The 21,490-nt window shown below is 42.0% G+C and overlaps 1 protein-coding gene across 1 annotated transcript in view; it reads right to left on the minus strand.

The window, feature by feature from the left end:
• pdzd8 (PDZ domain containing 8) overlaps positions 1–21,490 on the minus strand; it is a 49,630-nt gene that overhangs the window by 5,437 nt on the left and 22,703 nt on the right. The window lies entirely within an intron of this gene.

Raw genomic sequence — 21,490 nt, forward strand, 5'->3', positions numbered from 1 at the left:
TCATAAGAAGTTGGTGAATAAAGCATGGTGTACTGGTGAAGGGTTTTCCTCATTTTTTTTAAATTTTGGATTATTAATGATTTTGGTTTTATTAATGAATATAAACGATTTACTTGTTTGAGATGTTTGGTAACAAAAGTGGGTAAGCAATGCATCAACCACAATGAATGTCCATTAACACTTTGGCTCAACACAATGAAAATTTTAGTAAAAGGAACACAGATTAACAAAGAAAAAAGTATTCTGACAGAAAGAGGAAGGCACACACACAGTTCCATTATTTACACGTTTCAAGGTTATTATTTTAGTATAATATAATAGCTTAACCAGAACAAGTTGCTTTAACTTCATAGACATACCGTATGTCTTTATGAATTTCTTCATGTTAAAGGTCGACAAACAAACAAGCAAATCTGTTTTGCCCAGATGCAAAATAATAAGAATGAAAAGAAAGCTTGAGTTGACAAATGCCTCAAGTGCAACACTGACATCTGCCTCCAGCATTTTGACTCAAACTGAAAGCAGCAATTCTGTGGTAGAAGAAAGAGCTGCAATTAAACCCCCACTCCCAGCTGCCTTAATAACAGCCACCGCACACAGTCCAAGTCATATATCCCCCAACACACCTGTTGTGATGTGGAGGTGACCTGTTTTACACCCGACAGGTCCTCTATCAAAGGACAGCTTATTTACAGTAGCAAGACATTCGTGCGTCATATGCTGGTGATCAGCGGTGTATGGAAACCCATACAATCTTAACTGTGATTGGGGGAAATTGTCAGCTTACATACTAGAGACATATGGTAGGATCTTTCCTGGTACAGAGAAAGCGCTAAATGAGGAGGAGTAGTAAGAGGATGAAGATTGTACAGGTGTCCTGGTTTAGAAGACAGAAAGGGAGGGCCAACATGATGTGGGTAGACGGAGACAAATGACTGTAATTTCCCCTGCTGTCATTTGTTATGGTTCTGGTGGAAGGCAGTGATTGAGTTAGGACTGGCTATGAATGAGCAGATAATCTACACAAGCTGGCACATGGGATGTGGGTGGGGGTGCAAGTTCACTATAGTCTCAGTCTTCCCCAAAGGATTTTGAGATACTTTGGTAGGGGACCTCAGACCCGCTAAAGGAGTCCAGGAGGCTAGATAGAACTTTGTGCTCATTAACTGTTTAGTGTTCTTGCAGTGGTAGAATGTAACTAAGTACATCTAGGTTACTAAAGTACTGCACTTAAGTACAATTTTGAGGTACTTGTCCTTTACTTGAGTAGTTCCATTTTATGTAACTTCATACATTGAGTCCACTCAGAGGGAAACATTGTACCTTGAACTTCACTACAATTATTTGACAATATTAGTGACTAGTTAGGCTACATTGCAGATTCAATAACTTAGACATTATAAGGATGTATTCAGTAGTATATAGCCTAAATAAAGTAGTTCAAATGAGCTCCATCTTTACCAGCTGCAACATTAAAGTGACAAACACATTAATGCTTCAATAATTATATTCCAATGGCATCGGCCTACCCTAAATATCAATTGGCCATTTTGCATGATGAGTATTTATTTTTGGGCATTTTAAGTATATTTTGATGCTCATAACTTTGTTATTTTACTTAAGTAACATTTTGAATGCAGGACTTTTACTATTACAGTATTTTTACACAACGCTCTAGTAAATAATTTAATCATAAACACATCGGTTGAATGAATATCAATGGGGATGACATGGCACAAAAGTCAGTCAACAGTCACACCGGGCTCCATCACTCCAAGCAGGAAGAAAAGACAAAGGAAGCACTAAGTTCACGACCCCTGGAAGTGGCGAGGTCCAGGAGGAGGGTGCTGTACAGATGACTCAGCCGGGACCACGAGCCACGTTCTGAGCAGAACTAGTAGCATAGTTACTAGACAAAAAGTGACATGGCCTGGCTAAAACTATGGTTCATCTACACCTTTGTATGTGTATTATCAATGATGTGCAGGGAGAAAAAATAACGCTTGAACAAACAATGCTGCCATGTTAATCATAACAAATAAACATTGCATTCTGAAGCCTACTGGTGTGTTTCTCCAACCCAGTGTATGAATGGTTCAAATTGGTGTCAACACAAAGAAAGAGTAATCTATTGTAATCTTCTCAAACAAATATCTTGCCTTGGATGTTGGGTTTGTCTTGCTAACAAAGCCATGTAGTGCAGTAAAACATGACATTATATGATTAAATGGAATGGGCCTTGTTTTTCTATTCTTATCCTAAACTCTATACTGTTTTTGTGATGCTTGTTCGTACAAGTTCATCAAGCTTTCTTAACTGCCAGTGAGAATATTATGCAGTTGGTGATGTCACATTGTTGCACCAACAATTTGACATGTACAAAGAGCCTGAGGCAGCTGTCGGAGTGAGAGCATTTTCAAATCATCTATCACACTACATAGGCTGCTATGCCAAAACATGGCAATAAAAAAAATGATAAGCAAAGCAATTTATGGTGACATTTATTCTCCACATTCATTCAGATTAAGGCATCATGATCTTAAAATCAACATGTGTATGAGTAGTTCTTGCTATCCAATGATTTCAAAATATGAATAATTTTCAAAGCTTTGCATGTTTTCCGATGTTTTAAGTACTCTCGTCTCGTGTTTTGAGTTTGAGAGTGTGTGTGTGTGTCTCAAGGTTTAATCTGATCTGCCCATGTTACAGCTCTTCCACGAAGACGATAAGAACATTGTAGAGGCAACAGGTTGCTCTGGGGGAGAGCGTGAAGGCTGACCATTACTTAGTGTGGAGGAAGGTTCTGGTGGCAAACACTCTGAATCTCAAGGCTGTCTGCAACAACAGGAGATGACTACAACATTGACCAGGATATTGAAAGTGGAATAGCACGCTTATCCACAATATGCAACCATCAATTCAGTCAGTCTCACAGCATTATCAATCCTGCGAAGCATCAGTCCTACATGCAAATATTTAAAGCTCTACATTTCAATGTGTTTTTAAAACATTTACACACACGGTGTACATACACTCATATGCCACTATATTAGGTCGACCTGTCTTCATTGGATAGGGCCCTTTGCCCCGAGAACAGCCTGCACACTTTGTGGCATAGATTCAACACGGTAGTGCTGGGCGGTATACCGGTTCTAATTTCCCATAGGATATGAATTTTTCACACACCGTCATACCGGTGCATAGCCGAAACAACTGCTGTAACTCTTCAACAGGCAGCAGAATATATTGTTCGCCGCTAAGAAGGCTACAGTCGGAGCTAGTTGTCTTAACTGTATTGAGAGGGACCTCTAATCATGGTTATAACACAACAATTAATAACCGACAACTAACGCTCTTTAACAGGGCAAAACACCACGACACAACAGTTTGTGACACATAAACAATTTGTAACACTAATAGCTGTACATTTATAATATTACACTGCCGATCGGCATGCTGGGTACAGCTCGCTAGCTAGCCCGGTAGCACAACAGTCTGCTAACAGCTGGGAGAGGCTCCGTCGCTACAGTAACGTTACATTAAAGAACAGAAAAGAGCCATGCAGGATTAACAAAGACAGACCGATACCAACCAGAGTGCCTGGTTGGTATAGTTATTTATCCACCACATATATCACTGGCACATGGCAGATGGTAACTTCAGATCCAGGTCAACTTCTGCTCGGCTACTCAAGATTCAGACTTTAAGGGCAGTGAAATTGTGCCCATTGAGTAACAACTGCTGTAAGGTGAGTGTAGGTGATGAATAACTATAATAGGAGCAGCACTGTAGCCGTGTGTGTACAGCTGCACCTCCGGCTGCAATGTGGCAATTGTGCCTATAATAGATTTACAAAGGTGAGCATACGAGTCTATTCTTCTGAAGAGCAAATAATGGGAATCTCCCTTTTATGCACACTACACCACCAATATATGCACACAGTCACAGACACTCATATGTACCTAATTATATGTCAGTGCACACAGAACTCCAGTGAGACTACTGCTCTCCAGCAGCACCATTGGTTTCAAAGATATAAAGCTGGAGGTTTGAGCACTACAATAAACCCACCTGGGTTTTATATTCATTCTGTTGGCCATCATTCCTATCATTATTTAAGACATTTTTGGGGCATATTACGCTTTACGCGATTGTGAGAAACAGACGGGAAAGGCAGGAGAGAGGATGACAGCAAAGGGCCCTGGGCCGGACTGGGACCCAAGCAGTGGGGACTCTGCCTTAAGGTCTACCCGTCATTCCTATCAGTATAAATAGCATGTTTAATGGTGGAGAGTGTGCCCAGGAAACCATGCCTGGCAGCATAGCATAGTTTAAAAAGTCCAGAGAGAGAGAGACCATGAATTTTAAAACAGAACATTACGTCTTACAACCTGAAAAAATACTTCTTTACCTAAATGTTAAATAAACTCTTTGTTAAAAAGTAGTCTTCCAGTGTGAAAGAAAGGAGTCTGTACAGTTTCTAAAGCGCTTCGTGACACATTTGGGATTGTAATAAAGGCCCTCTCCACTACAAGCATTTGTTGCACTTTGTATACAGGACTGCTTCAAGGAATGAGACACCCACTCAAAGGGTTGAATGTTTTATTGAAATGCATTTGGATTTCAATTTTGGTATTGGGATATTCAAGTGTTTCTTTGTATTTGTTTTGGAAATAAAATGAAAGAATCCTTGAAACTGAAAGAGCGGTCCATCTCAGCAGAGAAGCTTCTGTCATGGGGACGAGCAGAGTAAGAGCCCTCGTCACCATTGCATATGTCAGAGTGTTCCCCGATTCAACCTTAGCTTTCAGAAAAAAATACAGACACAATTTTTCTGTTATGTTCTTTAACATTTCTCTGAAGAAACTAAACTCGGAGAATGACGACTATTTGCGTAACATATATTTCTGGAATATGCCACCGTAGATTTTGCAGGTTAAGCTGGAGTACTTATGGCATACGACAGAATACACTCAGCATTGGAAAAGGTGCAGCGGCCCTCGAGACGCCCACGGCCGACCACCTAGACCTGCCGGACCAAACGCCACCGAACTGCCGCAGGGAGGTGAGGGAGGAGAGCCGTGATGGAAGCTAAGCTAACCCAGCTAGGACCTGAGGCACTCCACTACCCAGCCTACTTGTAGCAGTCTGAGGTTCGCTCACAGGAAAATAGGATGGATGAAATAAGACTTCTGGCTAACCCAGCGACGGGAGGCCAGTGACAATTGAGCCCACATCTTTACAAAGACCTGGCTCTGATCTGATCAAGCAGCACTTGACGGGCAGACAACAGAACAGAGACCAGGACTCTGGTGGGACCAGAGGAGGTGGACTCTGTGTTTACATCATGATGCTTGGTGCTCAAACACAGTCAGAGTTGATTGACACGGTTTTCCTCATGTCCTCATTTATAAATGTGAAGATGTCGGCCATATTATCTGCCCAGAGAATTGTTTTTATTGCTGCTGTTTACATTCCTTATGACGCAAATAAAGAAAATGCACTACAGGAACGCACCACTGTTTTCGTTTTGTCTGTCATGTTTCTCTTGTGTTGCAAATGGGCTACAACTGCATTTCATTGTGCATCCCTGTGTTGCATAATGACGATAAATGATCCTTGAATCCTTGAACCAGATGACTGCAGACATGACTTCAGGCATTAGCAAGTTAAAACTAACTGTTGAGCAGAGGTTGAAAGACCAGTTCATACAAAGGGGAGTTAAAGTATGTCAGTGTGTGCTCTTTATATTCTAGAGCTCAGACTGAACACAGAATCCCCTCAGTAGCTGCAAAACATAAAGGTTTGGAGAAGGATCAGAGGGTTTGGAAAGTAGTTAATAATGACAGTTTGGGAGAGGAGTACTATATTTCCTTGAAGTAACAGAAACAGTAAAATAGGACTCTTTTCTCGCCTGACTTTCCTGAGAGAAAGTAGCTATGTGGGGCGTCACCAAATTGTTGTGTAGAAGAGTTCTCTCTCAGGGCTGAGCAGCAGTGACTCGACTAACCTCGTTAACATCGACTAAGACAACAAGCAGCTCTCGGATCCTCGTCTCTGAGCAGGAAGGACGAACAAAGAACGTAGCAACCCTGAACTGGCCAGATGTAAATGGAGTAATTCACTATATTTCAGCAAATCCAGTCTCTTTTATCTACACTGCCACAGAGAACAAATGAAAGGTTAATATGTTCAAATGGCAGCTATCACTGCTTTAAAGTTCCCTTTTTTACCTCCGGGACCAAAACCCAGACAAGTCTTCCTTTGATCCATGAATAAAACACTCAATGCAATAAAACCATCAATTTCACTTTCTGTTACGCTTTCACATTAATGGGCTCCCTCACAAAAATTGGGATATCACACACACAAATAAACTTGATGAAACGCATGGTCTGCTCTGTCAAACAAGAATGAAATAAACACAATGTTTATACATACAAAGTCCCACTGCCCCAAAATACTCACAAGAGCATTACATGTGGATTAATCCAACACTGAAAATAGTCTCAAACAAATCAATATTTCCTCCTGTTTTGAGCATTGTTTGCTAAAAACTACTGTGGCCAGCTGTTTTAAGAAATTACTGAGCCTTTTTTTGAACATATATTTCTGGGGTGTGTTATTAAAATTATATTTTCCAAATCCCATCTTTGAACGCACCCTTTATTTTGATCTCAACCACATAACCTTGAAGTGTTGTGCCTGCATCTTGCACAGTTATGATGCATTCACATTGACAAAATTTGTCCACAGTATGAAAACCAGACTCACAGGCAGAACAAATGAAAGGTTATAATCAACTTTCATGAACTGAAAACACACGGTGAAAGGGTTAAAGTTGTAAGAGGAAAACATGGAGGACTACTAGACCAGACAATGCCGTGGTAGTAGGGCTGCACGATTATGGCCAAAATCATAATCGCGATTATTTTGATCAATATTGAGATCACGATTATTTATCACGATTATTCATTCATTTTAGGGACAACATCTTTTTATTGCACTTTCACGTTTAAATGAACAAGAGCACTGCTTCCACTTCCATTGTTGTGCTACATTCCAGCTAATGTACACGCCTCTGCATCAAAATACAACATATACGGTACTGATCACCTGAAGCAAAATATAAATAAAATGTTTACCCAAAATAAAGGGCTAACTAAAAATAAATATGTCTGTTGCTCACAGTATTTATTGGACACGTCTTTGGCCAAATGAAATGCGATTGCATCCGTTATTTCAGCGTGTCTTTGGGAGGTGGATGGATACGCTGTAGCGCTGTGCAGGGTCGCTGTTATGGTTTTCTGGGTGAACGTTGGACATGGACGGAGATTCAGTGAGGTAACGTTAGTTTTGGCCTTAATGCATTCATCGTAGGTGGTTTGTGGTGATTTTTCAGGTGGTTGAACAAGTTAGTTGTATTGCTATGCGGCGCAGACACAACTCTAACGCACTCTGTGCATATGATTTGTTCTTGGTTAACATCACTTGGCCTAAATCCAAAAAACTTCCAGACAATGGATGATGATCCTTTTCAAGGGGCTAGCTCCTCACCTTCTGCTCCTGACATTAGATTTACCTTTCACACGACACCCGTGACCGTCTGTTCTGTTGTCTGTCTCTCTATTCTTCTACTCGACTGCAGACAGAACTTTCTTTGAGGCTGCCGCTGCAGGGTGCGCGCATGACACCTCCCAACTCGTTCGCCCCCTGGTGGTCGGCTGACTGTTAGTTGAGGAAGAGCTTGATTTGATATGTAGCAGAGCACGCATTTTAAACGTCAATATCGCTGACGATCATGCTCATTTAATCGTGGCAGCCAAAATCGTGATCGCGATTAAAATTCGATTAATTGTGCAGCCCTATGTGGTAGTGACCTCTCAATCACTGTGTAGCCCCGCCCTAAAGCACCCCCTGCTTTATGGTCTGTTTGACTCTAAATGGACCATAATGTACTAAATGAACATCATGTTGTATTGAAGAAGACTTGAAACTAGAGATTGAGACCATAAACTCATGTTAACAATGTTTACTGAGGTAATAAATCAAGAGAGAAGTAGAGTCATTTTCTCATAGACTTCTATACAACCAGAGGAGTCGCCCCCTGATGGACATTAGAGAGAATGCAGATTTAAGGCAGTTCCGTATTGGCTTCACTGTTCAGAACCGGACGTTGTTGCCTGGTCTAAAGCAATACTTAGAGGCTCTGTGAGGCTTACTTAGCTCAGGGGTGCTAACACAATCATAATTACATTGCTTATGTTTATCAGGTATAATTTTGACCATGTTCACCATCTTAGTTTAGCATGTAAGCAGCTAACATTTCCAAATTAGCACTTAACATAAAGTACTTCTGAGGCTGATGAGAATGCCATTAGTTTTGCAGGTATTCAGTTATTAACCAAAGTATTTCGATACTTATAATATGAACCTGATGATGGTGAAGTCACAGCATCACTCCAGTTATTACAATTTATTATCAGGAAAGCAAAAATGTCTGAAACAACCTGCATGGCAATCCATCCTGTAGCTGTCGAGACATTTAAAACCAAACAGTAAACCTCATGGTAGAGCTAGAAAAGGTCAGGGATCAACAAAGTCAGTAGGATTCATTCTTTGGAGAAAATAAATGTCTCTGAACATAATTTGGATTTTCTAAAGAACATAAATGCGTTTGTACATAATTTCATGGCGCTCAATCTAATAGCTGTTGAAATAGTACAGTCTAGACATGGGGTACATCCCAAGTCTCTTATTTGTCATTTCCTCGCTCCTCGCTTGAACCGGAAGTTGTTCTGTGCCGCATTATTGAAGGCCGTCCCAAAGCTCTTATTGCTGCTCTGAGGAGCGAGGAGGGATCTCTGAGGAGCCATGAGCGAGGACGCACGAGATCAGCCTTCCACATTATCTGGAATCTTTCATTATAAACTGTAAACCCTTTTACTCTCCCCCTGATTTCGCTTCATTCATACTGGTCGGTGTTTACATGCCGCCGCAGGGCAACGTGCAGGAAGCACAGCGGACACTCGCCGAACAGATACGGTGTGTGGAGCGGATCAACCCAGACTCTTTCGTTATTGTCTTTGGTGACTTTAACAAAGGAAACCTCAGTCATGAACTCCCCAAATACAGACAGTTCATTAAATGCCCAACCAGATAGGAGAACATTCTAGATCACTGCTACACCACAATCAGCGGGGCCTATCACGCCGTCCCTCGTGCTGCACTGGGACTCTCTGACCACGTCATGGTCCATCTGATTCCTGCATACAGGCAGAAATTAAAGCTCTGTAAACCTCTGGTGAGGAAATTCAAGAAGTGGACCAGTGAAGCTATGGAGGATCTTCGGGCGTGCTTGGACTGTACAGACTGGGATGTTTTCAGGACTGCTACCAACAGTCTGGATAAGTACACAGAGGCTGTGACTTCATACATCAGCTTCTGTGAGGACAGCTGTGTTCCATCAAGCACCAGGGTGAGTTATAACAACGACAAACCCTGGTTTACAGCAGAACTCAGACAGCTAAGGTTGCACAAGGATCAGGCATTTAGGAGTGGGGACAAGGACTTGTATAAAGAGTCAAAGTACAGGTTTAGTAAGGCGGTGAGGAACGCTAAACGTCTGTACTCTGAGAAACTGCAACACCAGCTCTCAGCAAGTGACTCTGCTTCTGTCTGGAGAGGTCTCAGACAGATCACCAATTACAAACCTAAAACCCCCCACTCCATGAATGACCTCCGCCTGGCAGACGAGCTGAATGAGTTCTACTGTCGCTTTGATAGACAATGGGACAGTCCTGACTCCATCCCCCACAGCGCCATCAACCAGCCCCAGACAACCAGCCCCCCCTCCCCCAGCTAAGCAGGGGGGCACATGCCTCTGTACCACCCCCCCCCCAGCCCCAGTGACGACTCTCTCTATTCTGGAGAGAGACGTCAACAGGCTTTTTAAAAAACAGAACCCCCGCAAAGCAGCCTGCCCGGACTCCCCCTCCACCCTGAAGCATTGTGCTGAACAGTTGTCTCCGATGTTTACAGACATCTTCAACACCTCCCTGGAGACATGCCACGTACCAGCCTGCTTCAAGGCCTCCACCATCATCCCCATCCCCAAAAAACCAAGGATCACAGGACTTAATGACTACAGGCCCATCGCCCTGACCTCTGTGGTCATGAAGTCTTTTGAACGCCTGGTCCTGTCCCACCTAAAAACCCTCACTCACCCCCTGCAGTTCGCCTACAGACCCAACAGGTCTGTAGATGACGCAGTCAACTTGGCCCTTCACTTCATCCTCCAGCATCTGGACTCTCCAGGAACCTACGCCAGGATCCTGTTTGTGGACTTCAGCTCTGCTCTCAACACCATCATCCCGTCTCTGCTGCATGACAAGCTCTCTCAGCTGCACATGCCCGACTCCACCTGCAAGTGGATCACAGACTTCCTGTCTGACAGGAAGCAGCACGTCAAGCTGGGAAAACACATCTCAGCCTCTCGGACCATAAGCACCGGTTCCCCCCAAGGCTGAGTTCTTTCCCCTCTGCTCTTCTCCCTGTACACCAACAGCTGCACCTCCAGTCACCAGTCTGTCAAGCTCCTGAAGTTCGCGGATGACACCACCCGCATTAGACTCATCTCTGGTGGGGATGAGTCCGCCTACAGGTGGGAGACTGACCATCTGGTGACCTGGTGCACTCTGAACAACTTAGAGCTCAACGCTCTAAAGACAGTGGAGATGGTTGTGGATTTCCGGAAGAATGCAGCCCCACCTGCCCCCATCACCCTGTGTGACTCCCCCGTCGACGCGGTGGAGTCCTTCCACTTCCTGGGCTCCATCATAACCCAGGACCTCAAGTGGGAGCTGAACATCAGCTCCATCACCAAGAAGGCTCTGCAGAGGATGTACTTCCTGAGGCAGCTGAAGAAATTCAACCTGCCAAAGACAATGATGGTGCACTTCTACATAGCCATCATTGAGTCCATCCTCTGCTCCTCCATCACAGTCTGGTACGCTGCAGCCACAGCCAAGGACAAGGGCAGGCTGCAGCGCATCATTCGCTCTGCCGAGAGGGTGATTGGCTGAAATCTGCTGTCCCTCCAGGACTTGTTCGCTTCAAGGACCCTGAAGCAAGCAAGAAAGATTGTAGCCGAGCCCTCTCATCCTGGACACAAACTATTCGTGCCCCTTCCATCTGGCAGGAGGCTGAGGTCCATCAGGAACAAGACCTCACACCACACAAATCAGTTTCTTCCCATCGGCAGTCGGGCTCATTAACAGAGCCCGGGACCCCCACTGACTCTGTCATCCCCAGGACAATTTCCTAACGGTCACTCCCCTGCACATCCCTTCATATTTAAATACACTTATCACTTTTACATTACAGTTACATTATACTTGTTTAAAGTACTGTTATCTGTTTGTCTGTGCACTTTATTTTATATTCCTTTATATTCTATTGTAAATTGTAATACGTTTCTATTTCTTGTACTGTGTTGATTGTTTAATGGTATTGTCTAATGTTATGCACCACCCGCCATGACAAATTCCTTGTATGTGAAACATACATTGGCAATAAACGGTTCTGATTCTGATTCTGAAGTGTTTTAAGTTAAGACACGCCCCCTCATTGTTCATCAGTTATGTGATGCACGCTGCAGCCGATCGGACTGATATGATTTTTTTCAACATCACTGGAGTTTAACACCAGAGTGACGACAGATCAGATTAAACTCTAGTTTTATATTTGATTCGTTTTCTGATTCACCATCTGGTTTAAATATAAGTTTATTGTAGACTGAACAACAAAAGGACCACAAACAACTTTCTTAATTTATTAGAAAGATTTGTCTTTTCTTGATCTGATATTTCCCTCAATAACTTTTATTATTGATACAATTAAAGTCAGAGAGAGCTGAGATATGAAATACTTTTTTACATAATTTATCATCATTTCATTCAGTCACGTAATGTAATCTAGACTCGTGATTGGTCAAACTTACAAAACGTCGCTAAAGAAATCAAAAAGAAGGTTGTTTACAGTGGGGTAGATCCACCCACAGGTTCTGCCTAAGTGTCCTGGTAGTTCCAGACGTCTGCCTAAATCCCACAAAGTGAACCTACATGAACCGGACCCCTGCAGTTCAGCGTTAGCTGTTCTGAAAAACTTAAAAATCCTCCTTGAAATAGTTGCCCAACATTGATAAACCGATAGACTAATGCAGTAAGGAATCTAGGGGGCGATAGTTGCTATTGTGGGAGAGTACCTCTGGTGTTGAAATAGGGGCAGAGGGTTTGCTACAACCGGCCAGCCTCCCCGGAAGCCTGAGACACTGAGGGAAAATAACCAATAGTCAATTATTGAAGAGAGAAAACGCAACAGTACAGACGCAAATAATTCATAAATAAGACGAACGCATTCTGCCGTAGAAATCGATCCTGCGCTCATAAACAGGACAAAAACTGCTACTTTCATATTTGACTTTTGGCTTGCGAACAAGGCTTTTAAAATTTCACAGCGAAATTAAAATATTTTCTAACAATCTCAATGCAATGTGTCGCAGTAGATAGGTGATTTGGCAGGTGTCATAATCAATTGACTGCTCACTACACAGGAAACTACTGAGGGTCTATTTTACAAGGAATGGTGAACATGTGAACAAAGGACTGATTTCAGACACAGCTACAGTCAGTTTCCATTCCTGATAAAAAAGCAGATAGCAGCTAAAAGATAACAGTGCTAGTAAAACACTCTACTCATACTGTGACAGCCCATACCTGAAAGAGGTTGTGATGGCTAAGCGGGGATTCTGTTGACCACATTCAGTTTTTTGTCTGCTGCATTCCCTGATGAAAACAGCACCGACTTGACACAGATTACAAATGACTAGTGGATGTGATCTAGCTTGCAGCTGTAATTCACATCACAATGAGTCTAAATGTAGTAAACTACCGTTGTCTATACCAACAGTTATACTTGTAAATATACAGCCGTTTTTGAGTGGAATGGGTTGTTCTAGCCTCCATGGAATAAGTCATCAGAGGGTTATGTGTATACTGAAAGCAATCTCCAGGGAGAGGCGGCTAGCTGCAGGCTGGTCTTAAACCGCTGCTTGACGGATAGCTCGGATGGAGCAGCATCTCCTGTTGCTTGGCTGAACATCCCTCTGCTCTCCAGCTGGTCTGGGAGGGTGTGTGTGAGACAGAGAGGTGGGGGGGTTGAGCAAATCCTTTTCCCTGTCACTGCACCGCTTGGTAATTGAATATAATACCACATGTCAGATCGATTTGTGTATGGTTATAGGGTACAAGTCGCTGCAAGGCAAGTGCGCCGCAATTCCCTGCCACATCCAATTAGCAGCCCCAGTGGTGATGGGGGTGGAGTGGGCTGAGGGGGTGGGGTGCAGGGCCAGTAGCTCAGGTGTTTATATGGGTATATCAGGCTGGTTAACAGTGACTCATATTCTGTGGTATGTGTTCTCAAACACAATATCACAGACACGGGTTAAGTTACAGTATAAAGCATCGGAACATTTTAGGTCTCTTTCCTTTAAAACTACCCGGTACACAGCAGGACTACCAAGATATCATCTGGATGTTTCCATGGAATATTACTCCATTAACGCAGTGCTTGAGCCAGTATCCTCTTTTAAAAAGAGTGCAGCCTTTAGTTGGACCAGGGCCGAACTATGGCACCAAGCACAAGTATTATCAGTATTTTACTTCAAAGAACAAAGAAGATTTCATACATGTATCTAAAAAATGAGTGAGATAATACATTACTGAAATACTTACAATAACTTAATACCTTTTTTTCAAAAATAATCATTACATTTATACAAGTGTCATGAAAAACTGCTGATAGGTCACTTCTGACAATTACAGCTGAGGATAGCAGATATCCCGTACGTTGATCCTGTTGACAGCTATCTGTCTCACTCTGGCTGTGAGCTAACCTTACGTTAGCTAATAATATAGTTTCACTGATTGAGCAGAGGAGTAGCATCTAACGCTAGATCATTTATGGTCACTTTCCTATCTTTTAAAATGTCAGAACGTCAGTTTTTCTTTGGCTCAGCAAACAGAAGCTGTCTTGCAAACATTCTCCAGATAACAGCCAACACTTTAGTCTGCTTTAGTTTTAACTCACTGAATTTATGTTAATTGATTCCGCTGATAAAATCTAAAAACATGTGAAGCCTGCTTACAACACTTATCCTGCCCTTGATTTCATGGGGACTAACAGTGACAAGACATTTTATGTTTAAGGCGGTAGTTGCATTGCACACTGTGGACCGACCCCGTAAAAGAAACTGAATACTACTAGGTTCACTCTAGGCATCTCATTAGTGACCCCATCATTACTCACTTAGATTCTCTTTTCTCCATTTATGATTAACTCAATAATATCATGACAAAAAAAAAAAAAACATCCATGGACCACCTTCATAGCAGTGGATTTATTGACTAAAATCACTATGAAGTTTAGTTTACACTCCCACACGCTCAATCTGAATTTTCAAGTTGTCTTTTTATCATAGGAAGCAGGTTTCAAAAGCATTAAGAACAAAGGAGTCGTCATGGAGACACAGGCTAACAAAAAGGTGCGTTGCCTAATTTGCACTTGTATAGATAGCAACAGAGGTTTGGTCGCCCACACGGTCCTTTTTTGTAGCTGTCATTGGGATCAAAAAATAATGATCTGTCATGACTGATACATCATCCTAGAGTGAGAAATGACAACTAAATTGTAAACTACAAGCATCGGTTTAGAAAGGAGAAACACATTATTTCCCTTGTTATCAAGTTGGCATTTTTAGTCTTTCCTCTCCTTTGAACACCACTGCTCGTCTGTCATGCAAACGCTATCTCCCTCCTCACTGAGCTCACCAGCTGCTTTAGACGATGAGATCATTTATTTAACATTTGCACAGCTTTTCACCTAATCTCAGTCTATTGCCATGTTCACACTGCATGCGACAAAAATAACAGAACGGACAAGCGTGGCCAGCTACATTGTCGGTGAGTCGTAGCTGAAGTGTTGCTCATTTGTTTTGTACAAATAGCACTGAGAACTGGCTAATGGTATTTTTTTTAATGGAACAGAAAAGAGTTAAACAAAAACACGATTGGAGCTCTGAAATAAATTGAGAGCTCAACTTTGATTTGTAACCTGTTGCTGCAGCATATAGGTCTTAGTCATTAACATCGGGTCTCTGCTGGCCCTTTAAAAACCTATGAGCTATTCAAAACAGCCGACTTACACAAACCCTCAGTGATTCAGGGAGGAAGAGCACGACAACAATAAATGATTTTATTTAATTTGGCTCTGCTGCTGCTCAATAGATCCTATATAATATAATTTCTGTTAAGGACAAGTACAAACAGAAAAATAGTCAGTGGTTAGCATCACTCTAAATAAGTGACATAGTTGAAGAAAAGCAGACAAGCATACGTCATGTCAGTTGTCAGATCCTTCTAGATGGAAAGAACGGGAGTTCAGAGTGATTCCACAAAGATTAGAAGATGAATTTATCGAGTGCTTACACTGATGTCTTCCAAGGCACATACTAAAAAGGTCAAATCCCAGACAAAGTGTACATGATACTGAAATTCAATTCAATTTGTTTTTGTATAGCCCAAAATCACAAATTTGCCTCAGAGGGCTTTACAATCTGTACACATATGACATCCTCTGTCCCAGAACCCTCACATCGGAACAGGAAAAACTCCCCAAAAAAAAACTTTAAAGGGACGAAAAGAGCAACAGAGGAGGATCCTCTATCAGGATGGACAGACGTGTGATAGATGTCATGAGCACAGAATGAACAACATAACAGAGTTACAACACATATGTTTGGTGATGCTTCATTTTTCGACTTGACAATTTCCTATGAATTTCATTCAGGGTTTCCCAGAAAGATAGAGGTACTTTGGTACCAAGTACAGGGAATATAGAGCCAGGGTTTAATTGGTACTCTTCCAATTTAAATGATGGCAATTCATCTCCAACAACCGAAGCCCTTTTCATACAGAGATTCTGCAACACTGAAGAAGATCCGCCGTTACACCAGCATTGTTTATTCCCACTGAACCAAACATCGGCAGCATAATGCCGCCCCAGTGTGTGATTTCAGATAGCATTTCATCTTCCCCTCATAGGCTCTGGAATACAAACAGGGAGTCAATTGAAAAAGTGTGTTGGTCCAAGCAAATTATTATTTACACTTTGTTAAATATTGTATCTAGATACAGGAACATGCAAAAAATGGATGTTTGACAACTTTAATGAAGTCTGGCTAATGACTAATCAGTATGGGCATTATTTGGAGTTCTGTAGAGCCATTTTGACACACTGCAGTGAGTAACAGCTCATTTCTTCTCTAATGAGAGACCATTCCAAATGAAAATGGCAAGAAAACTGTAATATGGCTGTGGCTTTGCCTGTCATGCACATAGCGGCTGGTCTATTGAGTGAATTGATCCATGGAAAAGAAGCGATTAGAAACAAACAGCTTGTGGGACCAACCTCTCATGTCTTTAATCTGCTTTCTGCTGCACGGCCAGCCGTTGTCAAACAGAATTAGAACAGGGCATTTAATTGGCCCAGCAAGGCGGAAACGAATGGTGAACATGTCACCCGCCACAAGTCAATGTGTGCATTACTAAAACGACAAAGGTGATTGGCTCCTTTGGGTACTATTTGATTATGTGCTGGATGTGCATGTTGACACGACAAACAATGCCATCGTAGCCTCGTTTTTTGTTTTGTTTTTGAAGGAGAGACGAATCATAATCACATTGTCTAGTTTCCAGATTTAAAGAAATTTACAGAGCACCCGACTGTTACATTTAGTTACCACATTCCATTTATTTAAGTTAGTATTTAATCCTATTTTTGTAAGTTTTATTTCCTAACAATGTATTGAAAGTTGGTATTAAATACTTGGTCGTTTTTATATATATATATATATATGGACAAACGTTTTATAATGAACACTGATGCATTGAAATAAAAAAGGGTCTGTATGCATTTGAAAAGTTGATTTAAAAAAATGGTTACAAAATTATTTCAGGTTAGGTGATGTATACACTATTGTCAACAGCCAGCCCTAGTTCTTTATGCATTTACTTTTGTCTGCCTAAAGACTAGTCAAATTGAAATTAGCATTAAAATTTGCTTGATTAGCCAAAGCCAGATGTTTATATTTACTAGTTGATCCATCAATTGAGTTTCCAGAAAATGTCTTACATGATAATTTGATGTTGATAGAAAATCAAATATACCGTGACGATATTGCCCACTCCTACTGTACTTGGACTCCAAAAAGTCCTGAATGGAAAGTAAAGCTGTGGCTCATTGTTGTAGGGTGTGTGTGTGCTTGTGTCTGCGTGTGTGTCATCGTCTTTCATCGGGTATTCGGGGCAGATTAAAGACACCCTAAGTGGAACATCAAACAACCACTGTAATGGGGAAGGAAGGGAGGGGTGTGTGTGTGTGTGTGTGTGTGTGCGTCAGAGATGCTAAAATCACCTGCATAAAATTGTCCGTTCTCCCTCTCCGAGCTTGACTGGTGGGGTGTGCGTGAGTGTGTTTGAAGTGAAAATTGACTATAGCGAGAGAGGATCACAAATAGTGCCATGGCTGATCCTGAGGTCTTAGGTGACGGCTGTGGACTAGGCTCTTGAATGGTTTCAAGATGAACTGAACAACAATCTGTAGTAATAGTTACAATATTTTGAGATTGCTGATTATGTTTTTCAAACACAAACTGCTGTCCTTACACAGAAGCCAAATACTAAACGACAAGTTTCACTGCTTACTGCTAAGCGTACCGATCACTCAATCACTGAAACATGTGTCTACACGCACTTTTATTTATTTTTACTTAAGAAGACAGACTGAGCAACATTGCAACCAAATGGTCAATGACTTCATTACCTCCCCCATTTCAAATGTATGGCACCGAGTGTGTGTTACTGTGGTTTAATGTCATGTGCAGTATCACTGTAGCTCACTGTATTTAGGATGATTCAAATCACAAGTGAATCTAACGTTTGGTGTCTTGAATAAAGACCAACTTTGCAGTTGATAAAGAACAGAAAGAGTAAACTAATGCAGTAAGTACAGTCACAATCATCAATTTTCATGAGTGTGTATGAATCATTTACTGTAATCTGCCGTCAGACTGTAGAATTCATTATCTATACAATTATAAAAGTTATGAAAAGTCATCCTTACTTCAATTTTATTTTCAAATTCTGACATCTGCATGAATTGCTTCAGTCTGATTTGGTCTGGAAACTGTCATTTATGAATAGAGTCGTTTAGTTAATATACTAGAATTGGAGATGCCTCCGATACAGCCTAAAAAGCTGGATCAGGGACCGGCCAGTCAAAGTCAATGCACTGATCCGTTATATCGGTTATCAGCTCATTTACGCTACATAGGAACAACAACACATGTCACTCGCTACCCGGTCCGTACATCCTGCCTGATTCCTGCTGCGCATGAGCAACTCAGGTGCTAGTGGTGAGTGTAAAGTTCTTACAGCTTACAATATTTTACACTTAAAAACATGTCAAACTATATAATAAAAGAAAGTTCTACGGCATTCATTCTCTGTATGTACAGTATTTGTTTATGTTTTACAAAAGGTCGAACCTGATCCAGGCCATTCAACATTGACAGAAATCATATTTTTCCTAATCCTCGTCATCGGGGTCACCAGGTTGGATTCCGTGCAAAATCAGAAATTAGATCAAAAATTCTGCTCAGACTACAGCAGCCCACCATGGACAGATCCAACTTCTCTGCAGCCTTCTACCTGCAGTCAGAGCTCAGAGCCTTGCAGCAGCGTCTCCCCCTTCAACCAGGAGCTGAGCTTCGCCTCGCTGCTCCACCGGTCCCCACTAAGAGCCAACACAGACACCATGCTGCTGGAGTTGCTGATATTGTTTGGCCCACTGGAGGGAAGGGAGGCACGGGACAACCCGACCCAGGACTGAGCGGGGCAGACCGTCAGACCTTGCTGCAGTAGAATATAAAGGTTTACTAAAGGGACTCACATTCATCCACAGGGACCACTAGAATCAAGACAAAAAACAAAAGCACCTTGACGTGGCTTTAATCATTTCTAATGACAAGTCCATGTCATAGAAAACTGGATTTGTCTCTGAATGAGTGTTCACTGTGCACTCTGTGCTTTGGATGAAGAAATATATTAGCACGTTTTAAATGACGCTGACAACTTCTTATGATATCATAACAATATACTGTATGTAAAATAAAATGCAGGCACAAGGTAGCAGCGTTCTTACTGCTGCTGTGGGCAGGAAGCTGAAAGACAAAGCACTTCCTTTTTGCTGAAACACGTCGGTCAACCGCATTGTGTGTTCATAATCTTCATTTTGAAACTCTGTTGTGAAACTTGAGCCAAAGCTGTTGTTAAATACTGTAATACAAATGCAAATTAATTAAAAGAAAAATCTATAAATACATTAGCAAATAAATGACCTAATTCTTACAATTTTTTAATTAAATCTGTAATATTAAAAAAAAACATAGATGTCTTCCAACTGAAGGCAAATGTCTGGCTTTTACTGGTCTAACCCTTGAAAGTGCTCTCTGATAGAGACCCTAAACAGATCAAGATGTCTGTCGGGAAGACGTTCACATTTCCTGACTTCCTAATCACTGACGTTACATGTTGCTGTGGAGAAAACCCTGTGCCTGGGAACAGTCTGGGAAACTGGATGATTTTGGGCTTCGGGCCATGAGACTAATCACACACAACATCCAGCGGAACATTTGGCCTCATACAGCTGTAAATATACACACTCTTTTCATACAACACAAAGCCATGCACCGAGTGCAACCAACTGTTGTTACACAACAAGACGTTGAGCGTAGTGTTCCTGCGTATGTCCCTTCGGTCAAGCTGTCAGCAAGAATCAGCTTTCAGGGCCGCCGATGGAATCGACAGGGCAGATGTGCAAACATGCCTGACAGAGCCCCCACCCCTCGACCTCAACACACCATAAATGAGTAATAAAAAAGACACACACGCACGCACACACACAGTAATGGAACAGGCTTCATTTACCCAGTTCACAGGTGGTCTGTGTTGTGCAGATGCAAGCGCACACAGTACAATGAAGTGGCTGAAGTAAACATTGACCAATGGGAGGCAGCAAAGATAAAGGGACATCTTTATTTGCTTTGTATCATAAATATATGATAGGAAGAAGAACACATACATACATACATACATACATACATATATATATATACACACACACACACACACACACACATATATATATATATACATATATATACACACACATATATAGTAGACCAAGCACAGCAACAAGGGCTTTTTATGTTCAGCAACTGTAGCATGAATGTATGCTACAGTTAGCTAGCTAGCTAGCCACTATATGACTAAAATAGGGCCATTCACATGTTGCATCTCAAAAACTAAACAAAAAACACTACTTTCATCCAAGTTGCTTGGGGGGTTGCGGTGTGAGAGTGATATTTACAGAAGAAAGAAACGATATCTGCCGGCTGTGTTGGTTGTTCCTCGTCACATGACGTGCGGTGCATGCTGCAGCGTTCAAGAACTTGAACTATTTCTATCTTGGGGCACAAGCATTGCTTCCTGAAAAATAGGCTCTTGGGAACGCCTGCACGTGCTGCTGTTCTCACTTCTAAGCACGCCTGTCGTGCGTCTATATTGGCGACAAGGGATTTGACTCGGCACACACTATTGTCACAGCGTAAGAAAGCACTCTTTGAGGGCAAGTGTTTGTGAGCATCAGAGAATAAGCACAACCTGTTTGAGGATGCAGGCTTTGGCGAAATGAATGAATGCTCCAGTAAACATTGATGTTTAAAGCCTGTGTCTCTCGGGCCCATTCAAAACTAGTACTGTGACTTTCTATTCAGTGTGGAACCAGAACGTTAACAGCGATGGGTGACGGCACGGTCAGATCCAGCAGCTTCAATAGACGTCGCTACATTTCTGACAAAAATACATCGGACACAAAATCGTTCGACGGCTGAGCCGACTGGGTGTTTACATCATGATGCTTGGTGCTCACACGTAGTCAGAGTCGATGGACAATGTTTCCCTGATGTTGAATTTTTAAGTTATGCCGGCCATATTATCTTCCCGATGCATATTCCTAAAAATGCACAACAGGAATTGTATGAGGTCATCAGCAGGCACATGACAAACAAACTCGATGTATTTCTTTATTATAGCTGGTGATTTTATTCAAACATACCTCAAATTCCACCAGCATGTCAACATCTCCACCAGAGGAAATAATACACAGGACCATGTTTGCACGTATATTCCTGGCAGCTACAAAGCCCTCCCCCGCCCCCACTTTGGACAATCGGATCATATTTCCCTGTTGCTGCTGCCTACATAGTCCCAGCTAATTAAACGGGCTAAACCATCAGAAGAAACTCTGGTCT

The sequence above is a fragment of the Anarhichas minor genome, unplaced genomic scaffold, assembly GCF_050575085.1.
Source record: "Anarhichas minor isolate MPS153535 unplaced genomic scaffold, ASM5057508v1 ptg000058l, whole genome shotgun sequence".
NCBI lineage: Eukaryota > Metazoa > Chordata > Actinopteri > Perciformes > Anarhichadidae > Anarhichas > Anarhichas minor.